The sequence below is a fragment of the Caretta caretta genome, chromosome 10 (assembly GCF_965140235.1).
Source record: "Caretta caretta isolate rCarCar2 chromosome 10, rCarCar1.hap1, whole genome shotgun sequence".
Classification (NCBI taxonomy): domain Eukaryota; kingdom Metazoa; phylum Chordata; order Testudines; family Cheloniidae; genus Caretta; species Caretta caretta.
In genome coordinates this window covers 60,081,730-60,098,947 of record NC_134215.1, presented here as the reverse complement: position 1 = coordinate 60,098,947, position 17,218 = coordinate 60,081,730, and the positions used below count along the sequence as shown (strand labels likewise).

Below are 17,218 nucleotides of genomic sequence, written 5' to 3'. Positions count from 1 at the left end.
GAACTAGCCCCAGAGCTGCGGCTATAATGTACCACATGTGGTGCCCCGTATCCATGGACAAGAGGTTCACCATTACTATCTGAAAGCAGGCCTGAATGTTACTAGTATAGCCAACCAATTTGGCATAGGGAGGTTGACTTTTTGGGCCTCTGTCATGCAGGCATGTAATACCTTGCATAAGGAACTGTTGCACTGGGTTATAAAGCTTTGTAATGCTCAGAAGACAGATGGCTTGTCCATGTGGGGTTTCCCAAGTTATACCGGGGAAACTGATGGTACCTGTGTGCCTATCATTCTCCCCCACTCCCCCCCCCCCACTAGAACTTGGAGTAAGCAGTATTTCTCCATGATGCCCCAAGGCCTGGTTGACCACAGTGACAGGTTCACACACAAATGCAGGGTGGACTAGAAAGGTCCACAGTGCTAGAATCTTTCAGAACTCAGTTTTGTTTACCGTAATGAATAAAGGAAACTTTGTCTGTAGGATCACTATAGACATTAATTGTGTGGAGACTGCTCCACTTATCCCAGAGACCTAGCTTATCCTCTGTTTTCCTGACTAATCAAGCCATTCATAGGCCACTTGAACAGAAGAAAGGAACTAGAACCATCACCTCAGTAGTTGCAGAATGACAGTGGAGCATGCTTTTGGCCATCTGAAAGGAAGGAGGTGCTGTTTAGTAGGTTGGGAGCTACAGAAAGAAATCTTGCCTAAGTTAATAATTGCATGTTTTATTTTGCGTATTTGTGAGAGTAAGCAAGAAAGTTTTAACACTGCATGGGAAGCTGAAGTGAAGAGATTAGTCCAACTGTTTAGGCAGTTAGCAGGATGTTCACTACAACAGTGGTTCTCAACTGGGGTCCAGGGCCCCTGGGGGCCGTGAGCAGGCTTCGGGGGTCCTCCAAGCATGGCCAGCATTAGACTTGCTGGGGTCAAGGGCAGAAAGTCAAAGCCACAACGAATGGGGCTGATGCCTGGGGCCCTGAGCCCTGCCACCTGGAGCTGAAGCCAAAGCCTGACCAATGTAGCTTCATGGGGGCCCCAGTGGCACAGGGCCCCAGGCAACTGCCCTGCTTGCTACCCCCTAATGCTGGCCCTCGCTTTTATATGCGGAAAACCAGTTGTTCTAGCACAGGAGGACTGTGGAGTTTTTACAGCATGTTGGGGGGGCCTCAAAAAGAAAAAGGTTGAGAACCCCTGCACTAGAAGATGGAAACAGTCAAGGCAATACTGTCAGGGTTGCTACTACTCTCACTCTGAGGCTCAGGCATGAATAGGTGCAGTTGTACATCAGCTGTTATCCTGGGGAAGGAGGGAGTTGGAAGAAATGGACTGTGAGCATTGCAATTTCTTTTATGGGTTGTTTTGCCATGTACCACGCCCTGCAGATTCTCTATGAATGAATTTTAAATGTTTTTGTTATTAAACAATTATATAAAAACTTTTAAATTAAAATAAATGAAATACAGCTTTACAGTACTGTGAAGTGCAGCACACAATGTGGGGCTCCAATTCACAGGTGAATATATGTCTTGCCTCTGTTCCTTGTTCTGTCGCCTTCTGGTACTGAGCGCCAGGGCTCAAAGTTATCAGGGATATTAGATGGCTCGGAGGAGCTGGGCTCCCAGGTGCAATTATTCTTGCTGGCTGGAGCTTGGGTTGGGGAGGGAATGACATCTGGGAACACAGCAGCAGTGGTACAGCGGGAAACATATGATGATGTTCCAAATACCGTACATTGTATAGGGACTGCAGAACGTGGCAAGCTCCTGGTTGAAGATACTAGATTGTCTATATACAATCTGCGTACAGATGTGGTCCCCTCATCTCGAAAAAGATATACTGGCATTAGAAAAGGTTCAGAAAAGGGCAACTAAAATGATTAAGGGTTTGGAACGGGTCCCATATGAGGAGAGATTAAAGAGGCTAGGACTTTTCAGCTTGGAAAAGAGGAGACAACGGGGGGATATGATAGAGGTATATAAAATCATGAGTGGTGTGGAGAAAGTGAATAAGGAAAAGTTATTTACTTGTTCCCATAATATAAGAACTAGGGGCCACCAAATGAAATTAATGGGTAGCAGGTTTAAAACAAATAAAAGGAAGTTTTTCTTCACTCAGCGCACAGTCAACCTCTGGAACTCCTTGCCTGAAGAGGTTGTGAAGGCTAGGACGATAACAGGGTTTAAAAGAGAACTGGATAAATTCATGGAGGTTAAGTCCATTAATGGCTATTAGCCAGGATGAGTAAGGAATGGTGTCCCTAGCCTCTGTCTGTCAGAGGGTGGAGATGGATGGCAGGAGAGAGATCACTAGAGCATTACCTGTTAGGTTCACTCCCTCTGGAGCACCTGGCATTGGCCACTGTTGGTAGACAGGATACTGGGCCGGATGGACCTTTGGTCTGACCCAGTAGAGCCATTCTTATATTCTTATACACTTGCTAGCAGCATGCACTGCAGCAGAGCACTCTGCTTCTGTATTGCCTCCAAGACTGGCCTCTGCGTGTTCCTGTTTTTCTCTACAGTGTGCCTGACCACTGTAACACTGTCTTTTTCTCCCTCTCTGACCTCAAATACAACCCCCAGTTCTCTTTATAATTGTTTTAGGGGAGTCTGCAATGATACTGGCACACATTTCATTCCATATTCTCAGTTTTTCCCCTCAGGATAGCCAGGCACTCAGTTATTGTTCATATTCCAGAGAGACTATGATAAGAGTTTTTAAACACTTACTTCAGTTTTTCCCTCCCTAAGACTCTCCCAAGTCTTGCGGGCTGGGGGGGGAGGGGGGAGGGAAACAGAAATGTTAAGTGGCAAGTGCACAGAGAGTAAATGGGGATTTTTGCATGTCCAGTATATGCTGTAGGCGTTTTCTGTTGTGCCTTAGAGGTTGTGCTAGGCTGGGAATTATTTTCTCAGTTTGGCTTTGCAGTCCAAGCTATGGCTTGGAGATGCTTGTATGGTGCCAGAGGGGTTGAAGGGAGGCATCTGGGGATGAGCTGGATATTAAACCTCTCTAAACAGCCTTAATACTGTCCTGATTCTCAGGCCTGGTCTACACTACGAGTTTATGTGGGATTTAGCAGCGTTAAATCCGAATTAACCCTGCACCCGTCCACATAACAAAACCATTTTTTCGACATAAAGGGCTCTTAAAACCAATTTCTGTACTCCTCCCCAACGAGGGGATTAGCGCTGAAATCAACATCGCCGTTTCGAATTAGGGTTACTGTGGACGCAATTCGAAGGTATTTGCCTCCGGGAGCTATCCCACAGTGCACCATTGTGACCGCTCTTGACAGCGCTCTGAACTTGGATGCATTGGCCAGGTGTACAGGAAAAGCCCCAGGAACTTTTGAATCTCATTTCCTGTTTGGCCAGGCAAGCTCATCAGCACAGGTGACCATGCAGTCCCAGAATCAAAAAAAGAGCTCCAGCATGGACTAAACAGGAGGTACTGGATCTGAATGCTGTATGGTGAAAGGAATCCGTGCTATCAGAACTACGTTCCAAAAGACGAAATGCCAAAACATTTCAAAAAATCTCAGAGGCTATGAGGGACAGAGGCTACATCAGCGACGCAACACAGTGTCGTGTGAAACTTAAGGAGCTCAAACAAGCGTACCAGAAAACCAAAGAATCAAACAGATGCTCCGGGACAGAGCCCCAGACATGTCACTTCTACGCTGAGCTGCATGCAATTCGGGGGGTGGGGGGGGGGAGAATGCCAGCACTACCCCACCCCTGTCCGTGGACTTCAATGATGGGGTTCTCTTTGCCATGGCTGAGGATTTTGCGGACGGGGAAGATGAGGACGATGACAAGCTTGGGGAGAGCACACAGTACACCATTCTCCCCGACAGCCAGGATCTTTTTATCACCCTGACTGAAACACCCTCCCAACCCAACAAAGCCGGAGAAGGGACCTCTGGTGAGTGTACCTTTTAAAATATAATACACGTTATAAAAGCAAGTGTTTTTTAATGATTAAGTAGCCCTGAGGACTTGGGATGCATTCGTGGCCAGTGCTGCTACTGGAAAAAAGTCTATTAATGTGTCTGGGGATGGAGCGGAAATCCTCCAGGGACATCTCCATGAAGCTCTCCTGGAGGTAATCTTAAAGCCTTTGCAGGTGGTTTCTGGGGAGAGCAGCTTTATTCCGTCCTCCATGGTAGGACACTTTACCATGCCATGCTAGTAGTAAGTAAACTGGTATCACTGCATGACAAAGGCTGGCAGTGTATGGTCCCGGTGTTTGCTGGCATTCAAGCAACATCTGTTCTTTATCTCTGTGTTATCCTCAGGAGAGTGATATTGTTTATGATAACCTGGTTGAAATAGGGGAATTTAATTAAGGGGACATTCAGAGATGCCCGTTCTTACTGGGCTGTTTACCTGTAGGCTGAAAAGAAATCCCCCCTGCAGTTAGCCACGCGGGGGGAGGCACTGGCGCTGAGCTGTTCGCATTTGGCTAGCAGGGATCTTCCCTGATACCAGCCAGGCGGTGGTGGGAGGGGAAAAGTGATCATCCCAGAGAATTGGATGGGGGGGGAGGGGATTAGTTTAGTTTCTGCTGCTGTACGTTAACATGAAAACTGCAGCACTAAGTGGACAACTCAACGGGCTTTGCTTGGTATGGGAAAGGAAGGGGCTGCTGTTATGAAGGTTGCAGAAGCCAAAAGACTATGGCTTACCATGGCCGCCTGCAAGCCGAATTCTGTTGCCCGGCCCTGCGTGTGTGATCTCTAACACCAAAGCCGCAGGCACTCAATATAAGATGCAAAATGCGACCTTGTACCAAAATCACATGCGCTATGTAATATGAATAGTGTTGTTCACCGTGAAAGAGTATAGCCGTTGTTCTGTAAAATGTATCTTTTTAAATACTTCACCCCTTTTTTTCCTCCAGCAGCTGCAAATCTTTCAAGCCTCCCTCCTCTGTCCCACAGGCTCTCTCAGATAAGGCAGCGGAAAAAAAAACGCATGTGCGATGACATGTTCTCTGAGCTCATGCAGTCGTCTGGCACTGACAGAGCTGTGTGGAGGGACACAACAGCAGAGTACAGGACAGTGGCCGATGAACGTGAGGAGAGGTGGCGGCAGGAAGATCAGAGGAGGCATGAGGCAATGCTAGGGCTACTGCGGGATCAAACGGACATGTTCCAGCATCTGGTGGAGGCTCATGAACGGCAGCAGGATCACAGATGGCTGCTGCAGCCCGTGCTTAACCGCCCTCCCCAAGTTCCATAGCCTCCTCACCCAGACGCCCAAGAATGCGGGGTGGGAGGCTCCTGGCACCCAACCACTCCATCCCAGTGGACAGCCCAATCAACAGAAGGCTGGCATTCAACAAGTTTTAAAGTGGCCTTTTCCTTCCCTCCTCCCACACCCCACCGGGGCTACCTTGTGAGTTATCTCCCTATTTTTATAATCAATTAATAAAGAATACATGTTTTTTAAACAATAGTGACTATTTCCTTTGCAAGCAAGCTGTGGTCGAAGGGGGGAGGGCGGGTGGTTTACAGGGAATTTAGAGGCAACCAAAGGGGTGGATTTTCATCAAGGAGAAAAACAGAAGTGTCACACAGTACCTGGCCAGTCATGAAACTGGTTTTCAAAGCTTCTCTGATGGGCAACGCTTCCTGCTGTGCTCTTCTAACTGCCCTGGTGTCTGACTGCGCATATTCAGCGGCCAGGCGATTTGCATCAACCTCTCACCCCGCCATAAACGTCTCCCCCTTACTCAGAGATTGTGGAGCACACAGCAAGCAGCAATAACAATGGGAATATTGGTTTCGCTGAGGTCTGAGCGAGTCAGTAAACTGTGCCAGCGACCCTTTAAATGTCCAAATGCACACACTACCAACATTCTGCACTTGCTCAGCCCATAGTTGAACAGCTCCTTACTACTGTCCAGGGTGCCTGTGTACAGCTTCATGAGCAAGGGCATTAAGGGATAGGCTGGGTCCCCAAGGATAACTATAGGCATTTCAACATCCCCAACAGTTATTTTCTGGTCTGGGAAGTAAATCCCTTCCTGCAGCCGTTTAAACAGACCAGAGTTCCTGAAGATGCGAGCGTCATGAACCTTTCCCGGCCATCCCACGTTGATGTTGGTGAAATGGCCCTTGTGATCCACCAGTGCTTGCAGCACCATTGAAAAGTACCCCTTGCGGTTTATGTACTGGCTGCCCTGGTGGTCTGGTCCCAAGATAGGGATATGCGTTCCGTCTATTGCCCCACCACAGTTAGGGAATCCCATTGCAGCAAAGCCATCTAGTATGACCTCCACATTTCCCACAGTCACTACCTTTGATAGCAGCAGCTCAATGATTGTGTTGGCTATCTGCATCACAGCAACCCCCACAGTAGATTTGACCACTCCAAATTGATTACCAACTGCCTGATAGCTGTCTGGTGTTGCAAGCTTCCACAGGGCTATTGCCACTCGCTTCTCAACTGTGATGGCTGCTCTCATCTTGGTATTCTTGCACTTCAGGGCAGGGGAAAGCAAGTCAAAGTTCCATGAAAGTGCCCTTACGCATGCAAAAGTTTCGCAGCCACTGGGAATCGTCCCAGACCTGCAACACCATGCGGCCCCACCACTCTGCGCTTGTTTCCCGGGCCCAGAATCGGCGTTCCACGGCATGAGCCTGCCCCATTAACACCATGATCTCCAAATTGTGGGGGAAACGCGGTTTTAGAGAAAAGTGCGTTCATGTCCTCATCACCTCCTCGCCTGGTTTTTCAGGTGCTGGTTCTGCATACACTGCACAATAATGCGCGAGGTGTTTACAATGGTCATAACTGCTGCGGTGAGCTGAACGGGCTCCATGCTTGCTGTGCTATGGCGTCTGCTCCTGCTCGGGCAATCCAGGGAAAAGGGCATGAAACGATTGTTTGCCGTTGCTCTGATGGAGGGAGGGAGGGGTGACTGACAACATGGCTTACAGGGTTGGCTTACAGGAAATTAAAATCAACAGAGGGGGTGGTTTTGCGAGAAACAGAATGGCCCTCCTCAAGGATAGAACTCAAAACTGGGTTTAGCAGGCCATTGATTTCATGGAGGGAGGGAGGAGAAAATGAATACAAAACATATCAGGTCTATTGCTTGTTTTGATCCACTTCATCTATCTTTATACATCTCGCTGGCAACAGACTGTGCAGTACGACTGCTAGCCATCGTCATCTCCTGGGTGCTCGGCAAAAGACGGTTCAGTATGACTGCTGGCCATCGTCTTCTGCTGGCTGCTGATTAAAAGACAGTGCACTGCCGGTAGGACTGAATCGCCATGAGACTAAACTTAAAAGGGAAATGACCTGGCTGAGTCACTCCCATGTTTGCCCAGGCACCCCTGACCTCATCAAGGTCAGTTAAGAGAGCACCCTGGACTAAGCTGACGATGGCTACCAGTCATGCTGCACTGTTTGCTGCCAAAAGGCAATAAGCTGCTGCTGTGTAGCAACGCAGTAGCATGTCTGCCAGCATCCAGGAGACATATGGTGACAGTGAGCTGAGCAGGCTCCATGCTTGCCATGGTATGGTGTCTGCACGGATAACCCAGGAAAAAAGGCACGAAACGATTGTCTGCCGTTGCTTTCATAGAGGAAGGAAGGGAAGAGGGGCCTGATGATATGTACCCAGAACTACCCACGACAATGTTTTAGCCCCATCAGGCAGTGGGATTTCTACCCAGAATTCAAATGGGCGGCGGAGACTGTGGGAACTGTGGGATAGCTACCCACAGTGCAACGCCCTGGAAGTCTATGGTTGCCTCGGTACTGTGGACACACTCTGCCAACTACATGCACTTAGAGCATTTGTGTGGGGACACACACAATCGACTGTATAAAAATGCTTTCTACAAAACCGACTTCTATAAATTCGACCTAATTTCATAGCGTAGACAAGACCTAAGTGATGTTACATTGAGGAGAGTGACTAAGAGACAGAGAATGGCCTTATTCAAAAAGGCAAACAGCAGACTACTGAGATATGCTGTGAAATCGTTTACTAAGATGGTCCCCTGGAAGCGCAGCAGGAGTGGAAGAAAGTTGCAAGATTTGCCGGGGGTAGAGACCACACAGCTATCCCACAGAATTCCTAAACAAAAAGAAAATTCTCATGTCTTAGGCTATGTCTACGCTGTGCTGCTAAAGCCTTGCCACTGTAAGGCATGCAGTGTGGCCGCTCTTCGTTGCCAGGAGAGAGCTCTCCTAACAAAACACCCCCTTGTTAAAACTTCTGTCATTCCGGGGGTGGGGGTGGGTTCCCACACCCCTGAGTGATGGAAGTTCTAACCACGAAAGTGCAGTGTAGAAAGCAGACTGAGACTATGTATTTCCCCAGCAGACATGCGGAAAGTACAGAAAAATAAGAACAGACTGGGTTCTGCACTAAGCGCCAGTGTGGACAGCATTATGTTGGCAGGAGAGCTTCTCCTGCCAACGTATCTACTGACACTTGTTGGGAGTGGATTAAGTCAACAGGAGAGCTGTCTCCTGTTGGCACAGAGCAGCTACACAGGAGATCTTACAGCAGCACAGCTGCGTGAGTACAGCTGTGCCGCTGTAAGCTCTCTAGTGCAGACATACCCTTAGAACCCTTACGGGCATGCAATGCCCATATCTGCCTCACAAACTGAGAATACTAACCAAACTTTTTTTTTCCCCTCATTTCAATCTGCTGAATTTCACACAACTGAATATTTTCATTATTTGAGTATGTTGCATGAGAGAAGGTAGAACAGAGGCTGTGGCTGTACCACACTGCCAGCTGTCATTTTGAGCAGGCAAATGGTTGGAGTTTTGTTTGGGGAATTGACCAGGAAGGACAAATGCGGGGAGGAAAAAATGGAAAATGAAAATAGGTGAATGGGAATGTGCCCTCATGGCCTGGGCTTGTTAACAGTCTATGATTGTTTCTTTAGCACAAGACAGAAGCAGACTGTCCAGGTGGTTCATCTGCCATTTTCAAATCATGTATGGGGTGCTGAATAAAGGAAGGGGGAAAAGCATGGGCTGCAAGAGGCAGGGAAGAAGGAGCTGGAGACTCAGAAAGGCTCCTAGCTTACATCTGGCAAAAATGGTTAAAGCCATGGGATACCTGGACCAGGAGTTGGCACAGCAGTATTTATAAAAAATTTTCAAGATAGATATTTACAAGCTGAGATTCCTGGTATAGGATCTGCCTTCTGAGTCCCAAGCTGGGCTTCTAGCTGGGAATCGGGATTGCTTCCCAGACTCCATCAGGCTCCTGAGGCCCAAACAGATCCTAGCTTTCTAGGTAGAACTCATCACTGCCCCTCTCATGTTCCTCTCCAATGACTCTTGCTGTTCTTCCTCAGGAGTGCTGTAGACTCAGGAGTAGTGCAATTGCATAATATCCTGTCCAGATCCTCAAAAAATGGACAGGTTATATTTCCATCCTGGCATCCCTGGTTTTAATGCAAGTTCTCCTGAGCGGTTTTCTCTATTTGGCATTGGTCGGCGTCCCATGTGTGACTCCTTCAAGACATCTGAATAGCAATGTCCACAAACATATCTTTATTGCAGTGGCTGATCCCAAGAGCTTGTTGCACTGATGCTTCTCCCCAGACAGTGACGAGATCTAGGTTCTCAGCATGGCTCTAAATAGCTGCTTGTGGCACATTGTAAAGGCTGCTGTAATATTGCTGTAATGCCAATATATTGGAATCCAGGAGCAAATGGTCCAATGTTAGTACTGTGCCAGTTTTTAAACAGAAGAGAGGACCATCCAGTCAGCTTGACCCCAGAGCAGCAGAGGGCACGCAGGTACACAGACAAGTAAATAATGGATGCCTGCAAAGCAGCGTGTGATAGCAGTTGAAGGACTGCCAAAACTAGTGTGCAGAAACATTGCATACACATGAATAACTGACTGCATTAACTCAAATTAGCATCAAACTTAGTACACTTTTAAAGAGGACTCCAGAGTTTGCGATAAATGCAGTATTATAAGCTGCCCGTGCTAGGTATAATATCATGAGGTCCAGGCACCAGAACCCTATTGCGTTTTCAGTGGAGAGTCAGGTCAACGTTAGGCATTTCTATTTAATTGTCTCGTGTGTGTAAATTGACTGTGATAGAAGTGACAGCTAGTCAGATGTAAGATCCTATTAACATTTACACTGGCTGAAACACCTACAGTCAGATGGAAGGTTCTTAAACAAAACATGTTGCTAGGTGAACTGCATCCTTGATAGTTGCTTCAAGAGCAAGGCGTTGGCATAACATGCTTCAGCAATTTTACCATCTAACAGGCAGCAGTTAGAGATGACTCAAATTATCTTCAGTAATTCCTACTTATGAAGATATTTTAAGTGCACCAGTGCTCCATATAGACCAGAGCAAAACCGACATCTGTTTCTGCACTTATATATAGATAATACCTTTTATATAGAACCTACATTTTAGTCCACAGTAATTTCTTCCCAACATTATTTGTTATTCCATTTAATGATTGTTATTTTGAGTACTTGGGCTTACAAGTTTACCATCCAAACAACCTCATTAAGATCTTGTTTACTGTGGAAGGTTTGTAAATCACCTTATTTTCACAAGGGTTAGAGAGGGACAGAAGCCAGATATTACTTGAACACACTTATGCACAATACAAACATCGTATGGGTCAGTAGTTAGCAATGTGAACAGTTTAGTCCTCAGTAATTCAAGTTCCCCTACTTTGACATGCAGATGTGCCAAATAAGCTATTGTGCAAAGAGCTAGGCCACCAGGTCTTAAAGCAAGTCAGTATACAATAGAGGAATTAATCCAGAATTGGGCCTTCTGTGTTCTACTGGCCAACTCCCAAAAGTCTATTCAGAAAATATGCCTAATCAAAGATTTGGCACTAGCTAGAAAAGCTTCTTTCATCATCAAGACCCACCTTTCATAATTTTTTTCCGAGTACTGTAAGAACACACAACTGACTGGGCGGCTGTCCAAGTCCTTGCAGCTGACTGTGGGCCCGTCAAGGACTGTAGAACGAACCCCCAGAGGACTTGTTCCAAGAACAAGGAACACTTCAACTTTGCCTTCTCTAACTAAACATATAGCAGTGTGTACATTTAAAAAACAACACAAAAAAACTCAATTAAGAACCCTACAAAACCACACTGCACACACAATTCTCTCCCTAGGGCGGGAATAAATAAACAATGTCACAGATGTCAGTCACACTGTTTAATGAATTACTGGGAGGCACTCTTTAAAGCGATGACGGCCGTGTAAGAACTTATTATAGGTGGGGTTGATAGCATCTCCTATTAAGATTGCCTGACGCTTCCCATAAGACCCTGTTTCAGTTGCTTTTAACTTGCTAAATTAATTGTTTGGGCTTAAGTTTTCCATGCTGTAACTGCCCCAGGCTTTTTTAAAGTTTCAGTTAAAACAGTTTAGTCATTCCTGAGAGTGAGGTTACCAAAAAAAAAAAAAAGTGCTTTGCCCATTCTAAAATTCTGGTGACCTTTTCTTTAAAAAACTCTAGCATTCCCATGCTTGTGAGCAGGAGCTTAAACGAGGTAGGGGGTGCCCTCTGTGGGGATGGCAAAAGCATTTTTGGCACAAAATGCACCCAAATTTGGCCAAGTTATAAGCTCTAGGGAAAAGAAATGCAGTTCCCCCATGCTCAGTGGAAGCTTGCTGGACCTTCACAGCTAATACCCCTGAAGAGTCCATATGCACTGTTAATGCAACTGTTTCAGAAGTGGTGGTAAAGGGGGGTTTAACCCTGCAATTGCAGCTCTGGGCTGTTGCAGACCAAGTTAGGCATCAGATCTGAGAGCAGAGAGAGGCTCTCTCCTGTTCTCTCAGTGCTCCCCAGCTGAGTTGAGACAGCATGGAGCACAAAGCTGCTGGATTCAAATACAAAGGGGGTAAGAGACAGGCCTGGAGTGGGGGACTGGACTGGATCCTGGGGTGGAAGGGTAACTTGGTGTTAGACTAGAGACTGGAACTGGGATGAGAATCTCTACTCTTGAGGCTTACGACAGGCTAAGTGAGAATGGAACTTGGACAGGACCAGGATCAGTGCCCACTAGAGCACATTCCCCTCCACAGCCTGGAAATAGAATCCAGGATTTCTGAGTCTCACCATTCCTATGCTGTCAGCAAGCATTGTGAAGCCATCTGGCAAAGAGGGTGTCCAATTCTCCTCTAGTACTGGTCCACATAACAGTAGTAGGTTGTCATCCTTGTCAGTTATGCCATTAGTTCAAGTGGCAGAGTTCTGTGCGGTTGATCTAAAGCAGGGGTTCCCAAACTTGGTTCGCAGCTTGTTCAGGGTAAGCCACTGGCGGGCCATGAGATGCGGGAACGGTGAACCGCAGCCACTGGGAGCTGCGAGCGGCCATACCTGCAGACGATCAGGTAAACAAAGCATCTCACGGCCCACCAGAGGCTTACCCTGAACAAGCTGCAAACCAAGTTTGGGAACCCCTGAGATTCTAACCATGCTGATGAGACATATGGTGTCAATATGCCGCCTATGGGATTTGTTTTTTAGTTTGCTTTTTTAAACCTGGGAAATCATACACACAGAAAGCTATATTTTATAGCACACTAAGGAGGTTGTGAAATCTAGTGCTCAAAAGTTCAGAAATGTCAGAATTAAAGTTGCCTGTGTAATCTTAATTCAGCCCCTTTGTGCTTACACAATACAGTTTCTAACAGAACCCCTGCTTCATTCATTACACAGGACTGGCCTGTTCTAGGAACAAATGAGTGTTCTGTAGTAAAGGAAGCTGTTTGTGGGACACGGACTCATTTGTTGCCGAAGTTGGAAGGTGGGGAGTGAAAGGGATTTCAGAAAAAGCAAGGACTGGCTTATAATTAAGGCAGCTGACTGTTTTCCTGGAAAACTTCTATCCCCACCTCTGCCACAGAGTTCCTAGGTGATGCTAGGCAAGTCACTTAAATCAGGTGATCACTAGTGGTCAGTAATTGTGTATTCCTTATTTTCTGGGTCCCTGACATGGAACAATGAGATCTGATTTGCAGAAGTGTTGACCAATCACAGCTGCAACTGAAGTCAATGGAGCTGTGCTTTAAACATATGAAAGGCTATATAATGCTAAGAACTTCTAAAAATCAGATCCTACGCATCTCAAACAGGGCACCCAAAATCAGTGGATGTTTTGACCTTAATCTCTGTGCCTAAGTTCCGCATCTGTAAAATGGGGACAAGAGGTCATCTCACAGGGGTGTTGTGAAGAAAAAAAATTAGTGTTTGTAAAGCACTCATACTAGGGGAACAAACAGATAAATTAAAAACAGTAACAAGTCATCAGGACCAGATAGTATTCACCTAAGAGTTCTGGTGGAACTCAAAACAGAAAATTGCAGAACTACTGTGGTAGGTAACTTATTGCTCAAATCAGCAAATCTAACACAGTTTTTTTAAAAAGGCTCCAGATTCAATCATGGCAATTACAGGCTGGTAAACCTACCTTCAGTACCAGGCAAATTGGTTGAAACTAAAGTAAAAGAATTATCTATAGTAAACAGAATTATCAGACACATAGATGCACATAATATGTTGGGGAAGAGTCAACATTGCTTTTATAAAGCAAGATCAAACCTCACTAATCTATTAAAATTCTTTGTGAGGGAGGGTCAACACACATGAACAAGGGTGATCCAGTGAATATACTGTACTTGATTCAGAAAGCCTTTGACAAGGTCTCTCACCAAAGGCTCTTATGCAAAGTAAGCTGTCATGGGATAAGAGGGAAGGTCCTCAGGGATCAGTAACTAGTTAAAAGATAGAAAACAAAACGGTAGGAATTAACTGTCAGTTTTCACAATGGAAAGTGGTAAATAGCAGGGTTCCCCAAGAATCTGTACTGGGACCAGTGCTGTTCAACATATTCATAAATGATCTGGAAAACAGGGTAAACAGTGAGGTGGCAAAGTTAGAAGAGGATACAAAATTACTCAAGATAGTTAAGTCCAAAGCTGATTGTGAAGAGATTCAAAGGCAACAAAATGCAGATGAAATTCAATGTGGATAAATGCGAAGTAATACACATTGGAAAACAATCCCAAATATATGTACAAAATGATGAGTCCTAAATTAATTGTTATCACTCAAACAAAAAAGACCTTGGAGGGTCTGAAAACATTGGCTCAATGTGTAACGGCAGTCAAAAAAAGCTAAAAGAATGTCAGGAACCATTAGGAAAGGGTTAGCTAATAAAAGTAAATACCAGAATGCCACTATATAAATTCATGGCATGCTCACCTTGAACACAGTGTGCAGTTCTGGGCATCCCATCTCAAAAAGGATACATTAGAATTGGAAAAAGTACAGAGAAATGCAGCAAAAATGATTAGTGATATGGAACAGCTTCCATATGAGGAGAGAGAAAAAAATATTGGCACTGCTCAGTTTAGAAAAGAGATCAATAGGTCTATAAATTCATGAACGGTGTGGAGAAAGTAAGTGCTATTTACCCCTTCACAAAACACAAGAACCTTCAGAGTAGTGTCTGAATAGCAGGCAGTAAATAAAGTATGGGACCACATATTAACAGTGAGGATAAAACAAAAATACTGAATAGGTACTCATTGAACGAGCACCGTTTGTTCTATGCACTGAATGAGGCAAAATCCAGTAGGGGGGATAAAAATAGTATGTGATCATGTAGTTACACTATTATAATGCATATGCACAGGCACAACAGGGCCAAATTAAAGTTGCAAAGGCAAACAATTCTGTTATTTCCTAATTTATGAATAGTGGACTTCGCAATCTTAATGTTATTTTAAAATGTAGCTTTTTGTATGTAAAGTAGAACAAAAACAGAAATTTTATTAATTTTCTTGTGTTCCTATTTTAGAGCAGCTACATTTTAGCTTTAATATGGCCTAATAGGAGTACCTCTACTGGATGAGGCTACAGGCAAGCATTCATAATTACCCCTTTCTTAAGCATCATGTTTACTCTGATACCCTTTTAAAATTCATAGTTTCTCAGGATTTTGCATATATGGATTTCAGCTTCTTCAAATTATAATGTAGACTTTATTTGAAAAAGCTGAAATCCATATATGTCTATAGAAACAAGGTTGGTGAGTTAATCTCTTTTATTGTGTTAACTTCTATGGGTGAAAGAGACAAGCTTTTGAGCTAGAGAGCTCTTCTTCACGAAACTTTGTCTTTTTCACCCACAAAAATCAGCCTAATAAGCGGTATTACCTTACCCACCTGCTCTCTCTAATATCCTGGGACGAACACATCAACAACACTGCAAATAGTAGATATTAATATACACACAGAATTTCCCATTTGCCCTAAAGCTTCTTGATGAAAAAGTGATGTAATATCTGGAACTGGGTACGATTACAGATAATTCATAAAGTAACACCAAAATGAGCAGTAAGCATTTCACAGGCTGCATTCCCAAAGCAGAACTCTTCGGGCATCATGGAGACTTTAGAAGCAAGTTCATCTGAAATAACTACCACTTAACAGGAATGGATAGCAATCCTTCAGAGTGGGGTAGAAAATTACTGTAAACAAATGACTCATTTGGAGGGTGGCAGTCACAATTTCACTTGCTTGCTCAACCTGTGAAACTCATTGGCTTTTGGAGGGAGAGAAAGACTTGTGCTGAAGTGCAGCACAGAACTCTGAGCCCAGGGCAAGGGGAAAGCTAAGGTAGCTTTAATTCTGGGCTGTTTTAGGGGCTGGATGGGCATCCAGTGTAAACAGACAGGCCTCCAAGACTGTTTAGGTCCCAGCAGCCTGCCTGGGCTGTCCTATAGGCTGCAGTGCTGCCCAGAATTTCTGTAGTAGTTAGAGTCACAGTCCTGCTCCGGATATTCCCCTCCCACCTTTGCCCTGCCTTCATGCTAGTGTTTTTAAGGTGGTTCTCTAAAGCTAACCTTCTGGGCCATCTTCCACAGTGGGGAAGTCCTCCCTCCTGGATCTTGAACTGGGGGCTTTTAGGACCCCTTTATGCCATTCTCTTGCCCTTTTATCCAGTATAAAAGTGCCAGAGTAGGGTTGAGGACCTCACCCAGGCATTCTCATGCTCATTCCAAAGGATGGAAAGAGTTAGCCAAAAGGATTGGGACTGAAAAGAGGACATAGTAAAAATATATAGTGGAAAAGATTTTAAGGGAGAAAACACTAAATTGATTAAAAAGAGAGAATTAGCCCCAAGAGAAAACGTCTGTTAATCTCTTTTCAGCAAAATAGAAATGGAGCATAAAAAAGGAAAAAAAAAATAAAGACCTGTTTTTAGCTTTTAACAGAAGTTAACTGTTGGAAAACTAGGAGATATTCAACACCATATGATCAACCAGCTCTATGGACTACTAATAAATGCAGTGGATTTGAGATCCATTGGTCAAAGGTCATTTCTGAACTGGGATAGGCTGATTGGCAGTGTGTTACTAGATCACATTAGTAGGCCAACCAAGGGAGTGTGTTTATTTATTGCCGAGATCATTTTACAGGATCCTGAGTCCTCTAATAAAGCCCCACAACTCTGGCTCAAAGAGCCATACAATATCGATTACTAAAGAAGTTTGGTAAAACAAAGTTGGGCCTGGGAAATAGCTATTTCCCACCCACCCCCACTCAACTGTATCCACCTCAACAAGTATTACTACCTATAATTAAAAAGTCCTCTTAATAAAATGTGCATCTTTACACAATGAATTTAACACTGAATTGTTGCTTCTTACATCTTGAACTGGAACAGAATTTAAATTATTTCACAAAACTGTAAGAATGTTTTTGATAAATGCTTTGGAAAATTTAATTTGCAATCTCCCTCAAAACTATCCATAGCGAACCTGACTATACAGATTATGTACAAACTGTTGGGGGAGCTGGATGACTCATTATTGATAACTGAATACTAATCCTTTTATCTAATTCAACACAGCCCAAATTGATAGTGGCCTAAAAGTCATTAGTATCATTATGCTGTTTGATAGCTTAATTTAAATTTTTCAAACCTTAAGTGTTACTTTGAACAGTAAGTAGGTAGATTTCACTTACCGAAACCAGTTTTCTTTTATTAAGGGACACCTGTAGGAGGGGGTCCTGTGGCAATAAATGGATAGCATAAAATACCAGCTATAATTTATCCTAGATGAGTTAGTGGCCTACAGGACACTTAACATTTTAGTAATTTATCTCTAGTGTCAGTTCCCAATTAGTTCTTTATAAATAAAAGTTC

At 44.5% G+C, this 17,218-nt stretch overlaps 1 protein-coding gene across 2 annotated transcripts in view; it reads right to left on the bottom strand.

Moving 5' to 3' along the window:
• NEDD4 (NEDD4 E3 ubiquitin protein ligase) overlaps positions 1-17,218 on the bottom strand; it is a 127,697-nt gene that overhangs the window by 51,904 nt on the left and 58,575 nt on the right. The gene's annotated exons all lie outside the window — the stretch shown is intronic.